We start from the raw sequence: 17,131 nt of genomic DNA on the forward strand, positions 1-17,131 counted from the left end.
GTTACACACGGTAGCTCCGCTTTAATTTTGAGAAGCTGCAGTCTCTATTCATTCAACTTACACTATAAATTTATAGCTAAACTGAGGCTTTTTGAAGACCCTTTTCTTTCTTTCTCTCTCTCTCGCCTGTTAGTCACCGGTCTTGTGTGAGTTTTGTGTGCATGCCGTGCTGCCGACAACTACATGCACGTCGCGTCTATTTCAAATAGTTGGCTATTTAAAAACGATAAAATATTCTTTGTGTGGTTCATCAACAGTGATAAATTATCAGAAAGTCCCGCGAGGCGCGGACAACTCAGCACAACACCAGTGAAGCCGTGGCTCAGTCTCTTCAGCAAGTGTTCCTCCGCCACCACACACACACGCTACGCCTACACATGCGCACTGACGACCCAGGGTTAGGGTTACAATTTTGGATTTATTTACGCACTTTTAAAAACATTTATTGAAAGTTTTATTCTTTTTACATGTTTATTTACAGCATTAAACGTTGATATGTGTATTGTAATAGGCTGTATATTAACTTATTGGGAGAAAACTGGTAGTTCTATGTAAAATCGTTGAGCACCCCCATATCGCCAAAATGGCATGATCCTTGTTTTGCTGCAAAGCTTCGACTGTGAGATTGGCAGTCGAATCAGGCTCCGCCCATCGAAGCATCAAATCTTCGACTATTGGGGGTCAGCCCTAATATATATATTAGGGTGCATCAAAAAACACAATTCTTGAATTTTGATATGGCTGGGTGCTAAAAGTGTTCCAATATATGTAGAAACAACACATGCAAAATATTTTTCCAGTACATGATGATTTAGGGGTGCCACCGCACATCTGTTTTTGTTGGATAAAGTGGTTAACAGTGATCAATGGTCGCCATGGAGATCTGAGGTAAACAATACTACAGCTCAAGAAAACTGAGGTGATCTTTCTTTTTGAGGTGATCTTTCTGTGTTGGGTATGTATTATTACATATTACTATCATATCTGTAGTTGTGTCTTTGTATACTTATTTATCATAAGTCATTTAAGTCATATTTATAGGTATTTGGTGCTCATTACACTTAATCAATGCTAACAACAAGCTGCGGAAAACGTCTTTATTCCACATGACATCCTTAGCCGACCAAGTGTTGTGTCACTGGCTACAAGGTTGAAGATGTCACCAATGCAACAGGCTGCCTTCACGCGTGGCCTTGTTGCAGAGTCAGGCGGTGAATGTACACCTCTCTCTGCATCTTACGCAACAGCTGACCGAGCAAGACGCCAAGTGTTGGAGACAATCAGTGAGGAACAGCACAAGCAGTGGACACCACCTCCATTGTGCACCCTACACTGGGACAGGAAGTTAACACCGATGCTCAGCAATATGCACCAGTTGGAGGAGCGTCTTAAAGTGGTGGTTGGAGATGCAGAGCGGCTGAAACTGCTTGGTGTCCCAGCGTATAAGAAGCAGACCAATGAGGCATGTGGAGTGATCATTGCCCGGTTGACATGCAAGTTGCGGCAGGACTGGTGCTGCGCTGACCAGGTTGTCAACATGGCATTTGACACCACTTCGTCAAACACCAGCCATCTCACAGCTGCCTGCATTGCCATACAGCTCTCACTGGGCCGACCACTGCTTTGGTCTGGCTGCCGGCACCACATTGGTGAGATCCTCCTGAACCAGGTTTTCACAGACCTGAAGGTGGAGTCATCACGCTCGCCAGAGGTTACCTTGTTCACACGTCTGAGAGAGAAACGGAACCTGTTGCCAAAAGAATCAAGCAGCCAATGGTCCCGCTACATTCCTGGCAACACCGAGTAACCACTCCTGGGCAATTTACGTGCTGAACTTGTCAGGTGCGCAAAAGAAGTCACTGACCACAAGCGAGGTGACTACCATGAGTTTGTGCAGCTGTGTCTTGTGTTTCTGGATGCAGATGGTGAAGAGCAGACTGCAGTGACCTTCCAACGACCGGGAGCACTCCACAAGGCACGATGGATGGCCAAGCTGCTCTATACTCTCAAGCTGGCTTTGATGGAGCTGCACATCGGATGCTGCCTGGAATGACCTGACACTCTACCACCACCTGCAGGCATTCAAGGCTGTAGATGAGGGCATTGCACCATCAGCGATCAAGGCGCTGGAGAGGCATCGCTGGTACCTGACAGGTGAGATGCTACCCCTGGCTCTCTTCAGCAGCAAGGTGCCCAATAATGACAAGCGTGCACTTGCCAGAGCAATCTTGGAGCACAAGCCCGCTGATCTCCCCATGCACGTCCCTGAGCAGCGCTTTGTCACTGGCTTTGGCAAGCCAAAGTTCCCCACCCTCTTGCCAACCACCAGCTTGGCTGACCTCACCAATAAGGATTGCTGGTTTGGGATGCACTAGCTGCACATTGATCTAGAATTTATGTCTCTCGATGTGAAGGAATGGGCGACTAATGCTGCGTTCAAAAAAAGTGAGGTCAATGTACGTGCAATGAACGTGGTCACTGATTGTGCTGAGCGTGGCGTTAAGCTCACATCCGACTTTGTCGCAGTGGCAAGGAAGGAGCAGCACCTGCAGAATGTGCTGCAGGCAGTTGAACATGACTGCAACCAACAGCCAAACCTTCGCCGCTGCAAACGCAAGCCAATTCCTGAATAGGACGGTTACTCTTGGGTGGACATATCTGGTGGGAGATGCACTGGCTAGGTTCAGAGTTCAGGTTCCATTTCTTCTCTCTTTCTCCCTGGTGATGTTGCTCAGTAGAGCAGACTCTGGCACAGACTGAGCAATTAAGTTTGAAGTTTAGTTAATGTCAGCTCTTACCATTAGGCCCTGTAAGTTGCCAGTGATTTAGCCACTAGAGAGGGTTTGTTCTTTTAAGTGTGTCAGTATCGACCCTTGTGTTTAACAATAAAGTCAATTAAACTTTATATGTGTGTCCGACATCATCACTGCTGCACAAAATTCAGCATAAGGCCATGTGAATGTGTCCCATTGACCTCCATTCATTTTGTCTTTAGGACAAATGAATGGAGAATCTTGAAAGTTGAATTCTGAGAAATGCCCAAGTTGTCCAAAGGGCAAACAAACAACTTTTACTTTGATAACCCTATAGAACATGTTACTGTAAAAGTTCACTGTACTCAACATTTCCAACCTTTTGGCAATTAGACCAAAAATTGCACATTTTTCGAAATTTCGCCAAAGTTCATGTGTTAGGTGGCACCCCTAAATCTCAATGGAATTCCTCAAAACTTGCAAAAGTCATTTTTATGTTAATTGGAACAAAATGCAATGCCAGCCAAATTGATATTTTGAAATAAAAATTTCCCATTCAAATTTGATGCACCCTAAATATATATATATATATATATATATATATATATATATATATATATATATACAGGCTGCAAACAATCATGCAGTTCAATCAAAATGCCATTAATATTAAAGAAGTTCTTCATGTTGATATTCTCAAATTTACTGTGTTGTAGGCCAGGGTACTACCCCCTCTCAGTTTTCTCAGTTTCATTCCAGCAAGGCGTATGCACGACAGCTGTTTCTCTATGCTTCTTTCAAGTGTTGAGATTTTCATTTACTTGACTGCTTCAGGGCACTGCACCTCTAGTGTGGCATACCGCACGTCTGGCATAGCAGGTCTTAAATAAAGAAAAGGCCCCTGTTATACACCCTGTTATTCACCATGTAACACATCGTTCACATTTGAGAAGTGGAAGAGAGAGAGAGGAGTGGGTAAGAAATCAATCTGTCACCTGAATTAGTGGAATATTTGAAATGACCATTCAATTATCACTTTTTTTATTAAATGGTATCAACTTAAATATTAACTCTTCCACTCATGTAGGTTATAACAAAGCATTTATTGTAACCCAGAATTGCATATTCTGATCTATAGTGCACAATAGGTCACTTGCAGAGATGATAGATGCAAGGGTCCTAGGGGATAGGCTGGAGCTGTAGGGAGGCAGCTATTTTACAATTACTCTTTTTCTTAAAAATCTTACCCAACACTGCGGTATATGTTAACACTAACTTTTGATTCTGAAAGAAACCCAGTTCTTTTACAACAGTGGCGGTTGAAGAGAAAACAAGAAACAAGAAGAAGATTGAAATACAAACAGACACTTAACTTGGCCACTTTAATCCCTCATCTAATAAAGACACCGGTATAGCATCTTATCTTCTTATTTCTTGACATTTAGAGTTGCTTCTCATGTCTCTAGTTTCACCTGACTTGACAGTTTGCAGACTGAAAGGTTGAGTGTTCTTGCATTAGATTTGATATAAATAGATGTCATGCTGTTATCTTGAAATATGAGAAAAGGCAAGCAAAAAAGGATTTGTGGGGGTGTTTTTGCACATACAGTATTGCAAAATCAAAATGTGTGTGTGTGTGTGTGTGTGTGTGTGTGTGTGTGTATGCTGCTACACAGATGTTTCACAGTCTGCACCTCTACATGCAGAGGCTTGTCCTAGTCTGGGATTACTGCCAATACAGGAAGTCTCTGTCTTAACCATTTGTGTTCTGGAGGCACTAAGGGGAGAGATACATCCAATACCTCTTCAGCGAGGAAGGGTCAGGAGAATATATTTCTAGTGGGAATGGGAAGGGTTAATTTTACAGTAACCACTGCATCCACTGAGCTGATGTTCCTTAGCTTTCTGCAGCTGGTGGCAAGAATCTGCCCCCACTTCATTATTCAAGAAGACAATGAGGGCTGTTTGTACATTGCACATTAAAATAAGCAGCGGATATGATAACCGGGAGATGTTGGACATCTGTATAGTTTACTAAAAGTTGTGATAGCAAAATTAGCAAAACACTTGTGGAATGGAAGAAAACACTGACAATGACATACAATGTCCTCACTGATAAAATTTAACAGCACTGGCAACATTCATACCCATGGATTTGCTTACTATTGATCACACTCCAGTTACGGACTGTAACAAGTTTAGGTGTTAACATTAAGCTTTGATAATGTAGTATCATTATTGCAATTAAGTAGTTGAAATCAGGTCAAGTTTGTGGTAATATGGTGGGCAAAGTAGCTCAGTTGTCTGGCAACTCCTGTTCCGCCAAGGGGATTTCAAGCCACAATGGCATCTCACATTAAGGTGCCAATGCTCATTTTAATCATCACATTTAGCTACAAACTTCCAATTGTACACTGCAGATCATTGTACACAGTGTTTCCCCTAGGATGGAGTTATAGCAGCGGAGGTGAAGCAATTTTGTCTGAATATAAAACCCCAACACAACAGTCTCAGCAGTATTGCTCTTGTGTCCATGAGCATGCGATGCACATCAAAATAGTTTAAAACTTCAGTGTTTTCCCAGTTTAATGTTAGCTTTAGCTGAATGTTTTGGTGTTGGTGGTCATGGTCAGGGTGGTGGGGGGTTTGTGGGTCCTCCCCCAAGAAAATTTTACGTTTTCTAATGACAAATATGTAATTTCACATCATATTGGGCCATTAGTTTCACCATATGTTTGAACAAAGAGTTGGAAAAGCTAGAACAGATAATAAATAACCAACAGCAAAAGATAAGTCTACTGGGGAGGAACTACAAACTTTAGATTTGGGGAAAGTTATTTGGTTGGTTATGATGCTCTCCACAGTGATTTAACATTTATTGCACAGCATGTTTTGGACATCACCCCCTAAAACTCCGTTAATACGACCTCAGAATCGTTACAAATATTGTCCAACCTTTATGCTTTGCCACTGAGGAATTTCCTACACTCTCAGCCATGAAGATTCACTCTTTCCCCTTCCCCTCTTTGCACAGTTTATATTCTTCTACCTATGCCTGCTCTCAAGAGTACATGAGTATATGGAGTTTAAGTGCTCCATCCAACAGCCCCTTTTCTTCACCCTGCTAAGAACCACCTTGGTGATGTTCTACCTTCCCTTGCTGAGTCAGCAAATTCTCTAAAAATCATCCTCAAATTCTTCCCAAACGCTCTCTCTCTCTCTCTCTCTCTCTCTGGCCTTCACATAGCTTTCTGCTAAGTCTGAAACCAATCCGGCCTACAAGGTTTCCTTCTGCTTTACACCCTCCAAATGCCACCACAACACACAACAATTACAGTTGTATTCTGTACACAGCCCCCTCCAGCACAATAAAAAAACAAAATTGGAGTCAGTTGGAGATGCATTTCAAACAGTACAGTTTTAATAGTAAGATGCCAAATTATCAGTGGATGAAAAGACAATGAAGGGACAGGCAGATAGATTTCTGCTTGCCTGTCTCAAAGTGTTTGTGTCTATGAGTTGACTAAGGACCTAACTTAGTGATTTTTGGACATTTATAAGCATTTAGATCTGCCCTGTAGGGAAGCCATAGGACATTTTCAGACTCTGGAGTCTCAATTTCCCCCCAGTTGTACAAACCTTAGCAGGGGAAGGGGTAGAGGGGAAGCTGATAATTAACACTATATAATTATTAAACATATGTGTTTTAATTCAAGTCTGCAATAAAATTAAAACACAAAAGTCCAAAGCATATAAAAGAAATCAATGTTGAATGACTCTTTATGCAGCTGTAATTCTTTTGGCAGGTGGACAAGTGATTTCATTTGCACCTTCAGTGCAAGAAAAACATGGGCAGGAAAATGAAAACATTATACAGAGGCAGTGGACGTGAATTGGACAGTAGACAAGAGAAAGATCTGATTTACAAGGATATGCATTAAATTTGCAACCAGCCGTGCTACACACCACTGGGACACATTCATCTCACACCTACACCTGCTGCCAAGCAGAAACAGGAAAACAGAAAAGGAGGGAGGACCAAAGGATTGCACAGAAAAGGTACTTGTGAGAGGAGATTTGATTTTCATACAGACAGTTTGAAATTTTACCATGTTTACAAATTTTTAATTAAGCTCAAATTTTTCTTTGTAGAGTCCAACCAATCTAACAGTAACAGTCATATATGCTCTTCCAACCAGGCACACAAAACTCTAAATTAACTTTTGCACAGTTGGATTCACAATTCACAGAAAAACAGTTAAACCGTTAAGCCTGCTCCTTTCCAAACCTCCAGACTTCAAGCAACACATTTCCCTAAAAAGGAAGAAATAATTCACAGTCAAAGTCTTAAAGAAAACCCATTTTCTTTCTACCCAGAGAGAGGTGTGTCTAATTGAAGAAGACATGATGTTTGTCCTCACGATTTGGGCTGGGGCCAAATGCTGAGCATCAGGGGGCAGGGCCCCTCCAGGCCATGGAGGCTCTAGGATTACCTCCCTCTGCTAGCTTACATCTTCACTAGCTTTGCAGCCATCCCCCTACCGCCCCTCTTTTCTCTCTCTCTACATGAGGCCAATTTGTTGTGGCAGGCGTGCGTCTCAAGGTCCAGATCTTGTTACACAAATTTAGGTTTTGCTGGAGGATTTTGGACCTGGTCCAGACCAGATAGACAAGGCAGCGTGTATCTCCAAGGAGTGTGAGCCAGAGAAGACATGATATGGGCTGTTATGTTTGATGAGATATAATAGGGTGGCCTTGTGTGGTGTACAAACAGCATAATCTGTAGGCTATAATGTTACAAATCACTTACTAAGTGAGATCTGAAGAACATTATTCCACTGTGTTCCACTTCATGGATCAAATAACCAAAAAATGTTCTGATAACTGTGCACAAAACCACACATATTATACATAACATGACAGTTATCAATCTATATTAATAGTTATTCAAGTTGTCATTTCAGCTACCGTTCATTTCAGCTCTTTTCATGACAGTCCCACAGTCAGACCACAGAACTAGGATTAGTTTAGAGAATACTCATCCTTTCCTGGATGAAATCCTGCTGCAATCTCTGACACGGGAAGCAGCGGCCATGCGTTTTGTGCTCAAGAGGAAGAGAGGCTTCTGTGGTTTACACAGCACTGCTTTTATCTCCTCTATTGTTGTTCTAGGGATTGGTTGGTTGATGAGGGTGAGCTGGGGTTGAAGTGTTGAACAGGGACGTCCTGCAGTGATAACCATCTCTAGGCAGTATATTGCAAGTTTGATGATGGTACTGAACCATGTCTTTCATGGTTTTATCATTCATGTAACCTACACTTTGTTCTGGTCTGCATTAAGATTTAAGACTCTAATTACATTATGAAGGCCTACACAAACATATCATACTGCTTTAAAGCAGGGGACATAACCTGAAAAAAAAATTAAGATAAAATAATATATATATATATACATGCACATATTTGCATAAATATAAGTCATTTTATGTTTTCATAAAACCAAAGACTAAAACAGTTGTTTTAAAACATTTTTTGAAAGGTGTCACATAATCTTATAATTCCAGTTATCTGCTAGAGTAGATGAGTTTGAAGGAAATTCAACAATAACAATTAATGAGAATAAAAGTGATTATTGAGACACTGTAGTTTATCTAGATATATTTTTTTTGTTGCTTGATTAGTGCCATCATGTACAGATATATACAGGTGCTGGTCATATAATTAGAATATGATCAAAAAGTTGATTTATTTCAGTAATTCCATTCAAAAAGTGAGACTTGTATAATGTATACATTCATTCCACACAGACTGATATATTTCAAGTGTTCATTCCTTTTAATTGTGATGATTATAACTGACAGCTAATGAAAACCAGTATCTCAGAAAATTTGAATATTGTGAAAAGGTTCAATATTGAAGACACCTGGTGCCACACTCTAATCAGTTAATTAACTCAAAACACCTGCAAAGGCCTTTAAATGGTCTCTCAGTCTAGTTCTGTAGGCTACACAATCATGGGGAAGACTGCTGACTTGACATTGACACCTTGCACAAGGAGGGCAAGACACAAAAGGTCATTGCTAAAGAGGCTGGCTGTTCATTACATTTACATTTACTAATTTGGCAGACGCTTTTATCCAAAGCGACTTACATTTGAGGAACAACATACAAGCATCAACAGAGCATCAACTACAGATCTACAACTAATAATACATACTAGTAAGAACAGCAATAAATATTAGTAAGAGCTCACAGTACATATCACATCAATGGGGTAGATACCTAGGGAAGGAAGTAAGAGTTAACAAAAAGTGCAATCAAAACAAAAAGCGCAATCAATACAAGATCATTGTAGGGGATGGAAGAAGAAGAGCACAGGAAGGGCGAGTTAGAGGTGTTATAAGAGGAAGTGTTCTCGGAAGAGTTGAGTTTTCAAGAGCTTCTTGAAGTTAGAGAGGGACGCCCCTGCTCTGATGGCGTGTGGTAGCTCGTTCCACCATCGTGGTGTCACAGATGAGAATAGCCGGGACTGGGATTGCTTTGTGTGAAGGGGTGGCAGAGCCAGGCAGCATTCGTTGGAGGAGCCTAGCGGCCGAGAAGGAACGTAAGTTTGTATTGTGGAGTTTAGGTAGATGGGTGCAGACCCAGTAGTCACTCTGTATGCAAGCATTAGCGACTTGAATTTGATTCTGGAGGCCATGGGGAGCCAGTAGAGGTCACAGAGCTCTGTGTCCAAGCACATTAATAGAGAGGCGAAGGGAAGGAAAAGATGTGGTAGAAAAACGTATTCAAGCAATAGGGATAACCGCACCCTGGAGAGGATTGTGAAACAAAACCCATTCAAAAATGTGGGGGAGATTCACAAAGAGTGGACTGCAGCTGGAGTCAGTGCTTCAAGAACCACCACGCACAGACGTATGCAAGACATGGGTTTCAGCTGTCGCATTCCTTCTGTCAAGCCACTCTTGAACAAGACACAGCGTCAGAAGCGTCTCACCTGGGGGAAGGGAGGAGAAGCACAGAATCCACGTTGCTTGAAGTCCAGTGTAAAGTTTCTACAGTCAGTGATGGTTTGGGGTGCCATGTCATCAGCTGGTGTTGGTCCACTGTGTTTTCTGAGGTCCAAGGTCAACGCAGCCGTCTACCAGGAAGTTTTAGAGCACTTCATGCTTCCTGCTGCTGACCAACTTTATGGAGATGCAGATTTCATTTTCCAACAGGACTTGGCACCTGCACACAGACACAAGACACAAGATGCTATACGCCAGACCCAACAATGCAGAAGAGCTGAAGGCCACTATCAGAGCAACCTGGGCTCTCATAACACCTGAGCAGTGCCACAGACTGATCGACTCCATGCCACGCCGCATTGCTGCAGTAATTCAGGCAAAAGGAGCCCCAACTAAGTATTGAGTGCTGTACATGCTCATACTTTTCATGTTCATACTTTTCAGGTGGCCAACATTTCTTCATTTTTTGTATTGGTCTTAAGTAATATTCTAATTTTCGGAGATACTGAATTTGGGATTTTCATTAGTTGTCAGTTTTAATCATCACAATTAAATGAAATAAACATTTGAAATATATCAGTCTGTGTGTAATGAATGAATATAATATCCAAGTTTCACTTTTAGAATGGAATTACTGAAATAAATCAACTTTTTGATGATATTCTAATTATCTGACCAGCACCTGTATTATGTCTTCCATGTTGTTACTAGTGAGAAGGCTAACCACAAGAGAGGTTTTCAGCTCCAGTGTTTGATCAGGGAGACCTGGACATTCTGTTTTCCTAATTTATCTATATCTTATACCATAGGCCTCGGTATGAACAGGAAGTCTCCATTCCTCTCCTACAGAACAGTGGGCAGCAAGGCTGAGAACAGAGGGCAGAGAGAGCCCTTTAGAAAGTAAACAGACACAGAATTGAAGAAACAAGGAAGAACGAGGCATCTGAAACATGTGGGCATAACGGGAATGTCAGATTGGTTGGACAAAGGCTAGCTGTGATGGCTGGAAAGTATGGAATTGTCCCTCCTTGTTTGGAAAAGATTACACGCTTATGACCCAAGTCATTTTCCCACAGACCTTAGGTAAAGCATTGTGAGCCTATTTCACTGACAGACCTTTCAATGTACCGGTGGAGAGTGGCAAGACATGCTGATCAACTGGGCGTCCATTGTGAATGAACTTGCTGACTGAATAATAATCAGTTCATCAGTCATAGAAACACTTTTTCTTTCACTTCTTGGGCTTGTAAATGCAGCCTTTCGCCCCCGACATAACCATTTATGCAGCGTCATGTGAGCTGTACTCAAAACAGCTGAAGACTGCACTGGGATGCAGAGTAAAAGAAGCATGAAACTCTGCTGAAAATGTGACATATTACTGTCATTAACAGCATTATCATGCTGGACTATAGTTATAATGCTGTTACAGTGGCTGAGAAGCAGAGGCTTTAAAGCGAGCTGTATTTCTCTGCCAGACTCTTAAACATCTCATTTTCCATTAACATGAGACCTATAGCAGCATGTGTCAAAGAAGGACATAAATCTCCTGTTTCCCTTCCCCCTCCCTGGCCCCGCACAGTGTGGAGGAAGAGAATACAATGCAGCCTGAGCAACTCTCTGCCAAACGCTACAGTGTGCTGCTGAACAAGAAAGTAGTAGTCACTAAAAGGGTTCATCAGTTCATGCACACTTTGTCAACTTTTTCCTTCTGTCCCCTCTATTTCAAAAATACTTTGCATATAGCCATAGTTCCAAGCACACGATCAAAATCATGTCCAGTCTCAAAATCTCAGTCTGTACCTGAAGAGGAGGCCCAGATATACCCCAGTGCTCCGTCCCCATCTTTAGCAAAGCAGTCATTAGCTGCTCATCCCCTTGCAAAAGGGCTTCACAAAAGCAGTGATGGATGACTCCTCTCAGTCGTCTCTCCTGTGGCAGAAGGGAGCATGCTGCTCCACCAAAGACCCTGCTGCCTGCTGTCTAATCTGCTCCAGAGATGACATGCAATCAGCGAGGAAAGAGCCCATTTAAAGAACGATCCTGTACTCTTGAAGGGGTATCGGAGATTGGCAAATGGTCATCCAGGGTCTTTTTAATGGGTGTCTAGTTCTATGCTCTCATGGGGACACCATGCACACTAAAGGGTAGGAGACGGAGATTCCTGGTGGTCTATTTAAGTTCTGGTCAAAGACCGACTTCCATGTTTCCAATTTTAAACAGGCCTAAAGAGATCCTCAGGGGGTGAGATAAAGATTGTGGGGTGATAAAGGACTTAGATCAGAGAGTGAAATCCTTTACTCCACTATCCGTTCTCTCCCTCACACACACACACACACACACACACACACACACACATATACATAGACATTTCAGTTCACTTTTCAGAATCATTTGTGTTTCAATGCTAAATATTTCCAAGTCCATCCTTCTGCTTTTCTGTGAAGCCCCGTGGACTATGAATTGTACTTGTACCCCACAGAAAACATGGTTTCAAGCTACATGACAACACTGACAACAACATAACTGCTTATTTTCCTCCATCCTGTGTAGCTAACACTAACAGTAAAGTTTTGGATGTTCAGCATTTCAGACCAGTAGGTGAAAGCGCCACACAGGCACATGGATAAAGAGCAGCATGCAGTGTTTAAACATTTTACACACAAACTGTATAAATTCACCAGTGTTGCAATATGATGCCTCAGTGAACACCTCCTGACTTTGATTTTATAATGAGCATTTTTAAAAGGTGTTTTTAAGTTGCATTAAGCCTAGAATATGTTGCAACAAGTCACTATACCTCAATAAGAATTAAGGTCATTTATAAAAACAACCCTTATGTTCAAAAAATGTTGTGATCTGCTACCTCTATGATTAAGATTACTGTCATGGCTAAAGGACAGGAAAAAAAAAATCTGTCGCAGTCCAGTCTCCTCTGGATGCAAGCTCTCGCATCCTATGTCAAAGTCTGACAGCTTGTTTACCCAACCATCCACTTTGATCATCGTCCTAAAAGGACAGTATAGCTATGTCAAGCTACTTCTGCCTTGCCACTAGGGGAGAGTTTACCTAGTGTGAGCGACCTCTTACATCAGGTTATCAAGTCGTAATGAATGTAGTGTTCCAGCAGAAACAGAGAAACATGGGCATCCTTTTGGAATCCTTATTCTCGTCATCTTTCAAAGTCCAGTGTTCACTCTTAGACCACATAGAGTACGTATGTCTCTTCAGGGAGATTGTTTTTTTGAGTCTCCAACATGGAGTTAAAAAAATTAAATAAAATCCCTCTATTTGCGGTTGTCAAAGGATCTTACAACCGGTGCACCCATGAGACTAAAACCACAATATTTGTTCAGTATTATATTTTGAAAGATGCACACTTTTTCTTGTTTAGTTATTTACTTTCTATTTGACATCCTTCTAATGTAACAACTCATACATGCACGCACATTCATAAAACAGTCATCACTTTTGCCATTACTCCTGGCTCATTCATTACCATTCAGTTCCACTATAAACTCTCCTAGGAGGTTGCAAACAGCAGGTTAAACATGATGCATTATTGTGAACAAGAAGCTAACCAGCACATTTCTCAGCTACTTGTCTGTAAAGCCACATTAGCTAACGCTGCTCACGCTAACAATGGAGTTTATTTGATCAAAACCACAGTTGTACGTACTAGATACGTTTTTGCCCATATTTTAGTGTCTCTTAGCACAGTGACTGGACGCTGATCCTCAGGCTTGCTGGCTGCAGCATTGGGGGCAAGGTCCTGCTTGGGACAGAGAGGGAAAACACACAAGCACAACATCCCATATACACATAAACGGCCCACGGGTCGTAACATAGCAATACTTAATGCTTTTCAAAAGCTGCTTTTTACCTATTAGTTAGTTAATTCAGTTTAGGTAAGTTTATTTTTTCTAGGCCATCTCAAGCTTTGTCCATCTCAAGCTTTGTCCATCTCAAGCTTTGTCCATCTCAAGCTTTATGCGTCCCCACCTTACTGACACACTGACCTACGAATACAGATGCGCACACACACACATTATTTGGTCATTAAGCGTATTCTCATTAGTGGTGAATGGGTCTTGATTAGGGGCAAGTTCACACAATCCATCTGATGGCTATCCACAGGGACTAGGGGAGGATAGAGGGAGGCAGGAGAGCACCAGCCAGTCAATTAGATAGCCTTTAGAGCTGGATGGTTCTGCTGAGGGGGTCACATTTGGACACTTCTGCCTCCCATTGCAGATTTCTTCCCTCCCACAGGCGCACATATCCTTCACTCTCAGAGCATAAGCACCTACACTTCAACAATCCTCTGTGGCACATTCTGTACTGTGGCAGAAAACACACAGTGTACAAGGTCAGAGAAGCAAAGTGTCATTAGCTGGCACAGGTACTACTGAAACGTATTGTAATATTACAAACAGCACTGACACTCAAATGTTGTGCTCTTCTTCGGTTTTAGACTTGCTCTGATATGCACCAATCAGGATAAACAGACCACAGAGTAGGTATCATAATAAAATGTCTGGTCTCTATGCAAAGTGTAAAAACAGGCATGAACTTTTTTTTTTTTGAATGTTTTTCTATGGAGCAGCAAAGAAAGTGGGATTCAGTGTGAAAACAGTTGCCCCAAAAATACACAACCTTTGCTCTCTCACAGTAATAACACTATGCAACTCTAGTACTCTACGCTACTAATCTATTATTTTACACAGTAAGGTTAAAAAATTTGGAAGAATTGACTTTATCAATTCCAAGCCTGTCTTAGCTATTTTTTCCTATATGACTTCAGACTAAGAAAAACACAAAAATGAGTGGGAAAACATTTTTTTTTTTATATAACCGATAAAATAAATGGAGTAAAATCTACTGTAAATATAAGCACGGGGTCCAAACTTATATGAGGTGTTGGCTGAATGGAAACAAGAAAGCTATGTAGCAATGTAGTTGAAAGCAGAGCGAGAGGTTCGGAAAATGTGCAGCTGACTTCAGCTTATCCTGAGGTGACACCAGACTGAAACGGCATTCTCATATGTCTGGACTGGACGTGAGGCTTGGGGCCCAGCCAGTACCCATCACCAGACGCTGCTGCGGGGCATGGAGCTAAAGGCTCCACTCTGAACCGAGAGCCTTCCAGACAGACATAAGCAGGCCAGTTTTGATGTGTGCCAACCGAGCCAGTGCAGTGAAACGAGTGACATGGAATGGATGAAGGAAAAATAATAGGGTTAATAGAGATATACATAGGTATAAGGAACATTAATTACATCAGTAAACAAACTATTTTAGTAGAAGTTGTTGTTGGTATGAATGGCGGATACGCAACTCACCGTCACCTAGGTTATGTCAACAGTGACCAGAATTTCTATAATAAATAAAAGAAAGCCAGTACCTGAGTTGGAATGAGCAGAACATGAGACAGGAAAAGCTTTGGACAATCAAAATGAAATGAAAAAAGTAAGTGGGTGAATTGAAAAATAGACGTAGACAGAGAAAAAGAGGCAGGGAACGACAGGGCGCTGGCTAGGCCATGTCCCACTGAGAAATCTCCAAACCGCTGCGTCTCCAGAGGAAAATGTTTTCACCATCCTCTAAGTGCCCATTAACTGTCTATTCCCATTCCAGCCGCGCTCTGCACCGTGCTCCGGCACAGTGGGAGCTGTGGCCAGAGCCGCCCACAGTATTCCAGGGAGGCCAGGCCGAGCTGAGAGCTGACGGAAGCGCAGAAGGGTAGAGAGCAGACATGTAGGTCAGTCCTTATGCACACAACACAGAGAGAAACTGGGAGATCTAAAAAACAGATGGCGTACCCCAGCTAATATTCCCCTCTGCTCTTTGGGTTATAAATCAGGATGCTAATGTATTCATCATTGGTTAGTTGCACATTTCTATTGTTCCCTTCTCCTCTAAAAAATATAGAGGAAATAAAAGGAGTGGATGTTGTTATAGAAGGCAGGGCAAGTTGCCAAAACTATTTAAAAGTATTAGTAGCTTATTTACTTTCTGCCATTTCCATCATAGATTTGAACATCTGAGGGTTAGAGAGATTGCACCCCAATTAAGGTCTGATAACTAATCAATAGCTGCATATTCTGTGAGCAGGAAGTAAACGATTAGGCCCCTGGGAAAAACAGTTCAAATTACACTGTTGTCAATGTTGTGAGCGGAGAGAGGAAGACAGAGGAAGAGAGCACAGGGGTAGGAAGGGCACATATATACAAACAAAGGATTATAGAGTACAGAGATTGCTGCCGTCGCTGTTAGTCTGTCTTTTTAAAAGAAAATGTGTCGAGGCTTACTGCTTGTTCCCAGTTTTTAAATGGTTGACACATTAAAAATATCAAAAATAAAGCAAATGAAAGGCAGGTAGTGGAAGAGTGGAGGAAATGAGTAACGTCTTGTCACTGCGGTAGTTTTCTGTAGGGGTGATCTGTACCTCCAAGTCTGAATTATGTGGCGTGCTGAGTGAATAACTGGTAGAAGTAGGCTGCTCCTACAACAGCCAGCGCAGCCAGAAGCACACCACGGACAAGGACACCACAAGTGGAAACAGGAAGAACCACTGCAACCCCTCCAAACTCATGCCTTTATTTATGTATTTATTGTACCACGCTAAAACCACAAATATGAAGGAAAATATGCAAACTGATGTCAGTATGGGTTTATTTTTAAGTGCTATCCTTTACCATTAGTGTAGTACTTTCTTAAATTTATTCATCTTTTCAGCCCTTTGAACCATTTTAATTTGGCACCTATTTTGGCAAGTTCTCTTAGTACTTGATTAACTTAAGCCTATACACAAAAACAAGGTTCAGATTTGTAATTAAACATATTTCTATGGAAATAAAAGCATATTCTGATCTTCAAATGAGAATGACTCTGAGGTAACAAGAAGGAAAACTTAGATATTCACATCCATAAACCTTTCCTTTAAAGTATTATAAGCAGTAATCCCTTGAATTCATCTCTGTCTTTTTTCTTCTACCGTCAAATGCCATCTCCAAGCCAATCAATAGTTTAAGGAATCATTCAAAGCCATTCCTTATCAAAGGATGGCGCTCTGGAGCATGTTCTGGGCCATCCTCTATGTGTGGATAGATTAGTCCTTTCTTCTTCGGCTCTCAAACGGGTGAGACCAGTGTCAAACTCAGTGGATCAAAGGGGACCATTTCAAAGAAGAATGTTGAAAAAAAAAGATTTGCATTTGAAAAGACATTTGTTTTGTACAATAATCTCAGCAAGATGCAATTTTCAATCAACAGATGTACTGTGTTGTCAGTTTGTCATAGCTGCATTGTAGGGTAATGTTACAAACTATGCTCAAGTTTGGAAAAATTACATCAATAAGGAACATGTTAA

This window comes from Micropterus dolomieu, linkage group LG20 (assembly GCF_021292245.1).
Source record: "Micropterus dolomieu isolate WLL.071019.BEF.003 ecotype Adirondacks linkage group LG20, ASM2129224v1, whole genome shotgun sequence".
NCBI classification, from domain to species: domain Eukaryota; kingdom Metazoa; phylum Chordata; class Actinopteri; order Centrarchiformes; family Centrarchidae; genus Micropterus; species Micropterus dolomieu.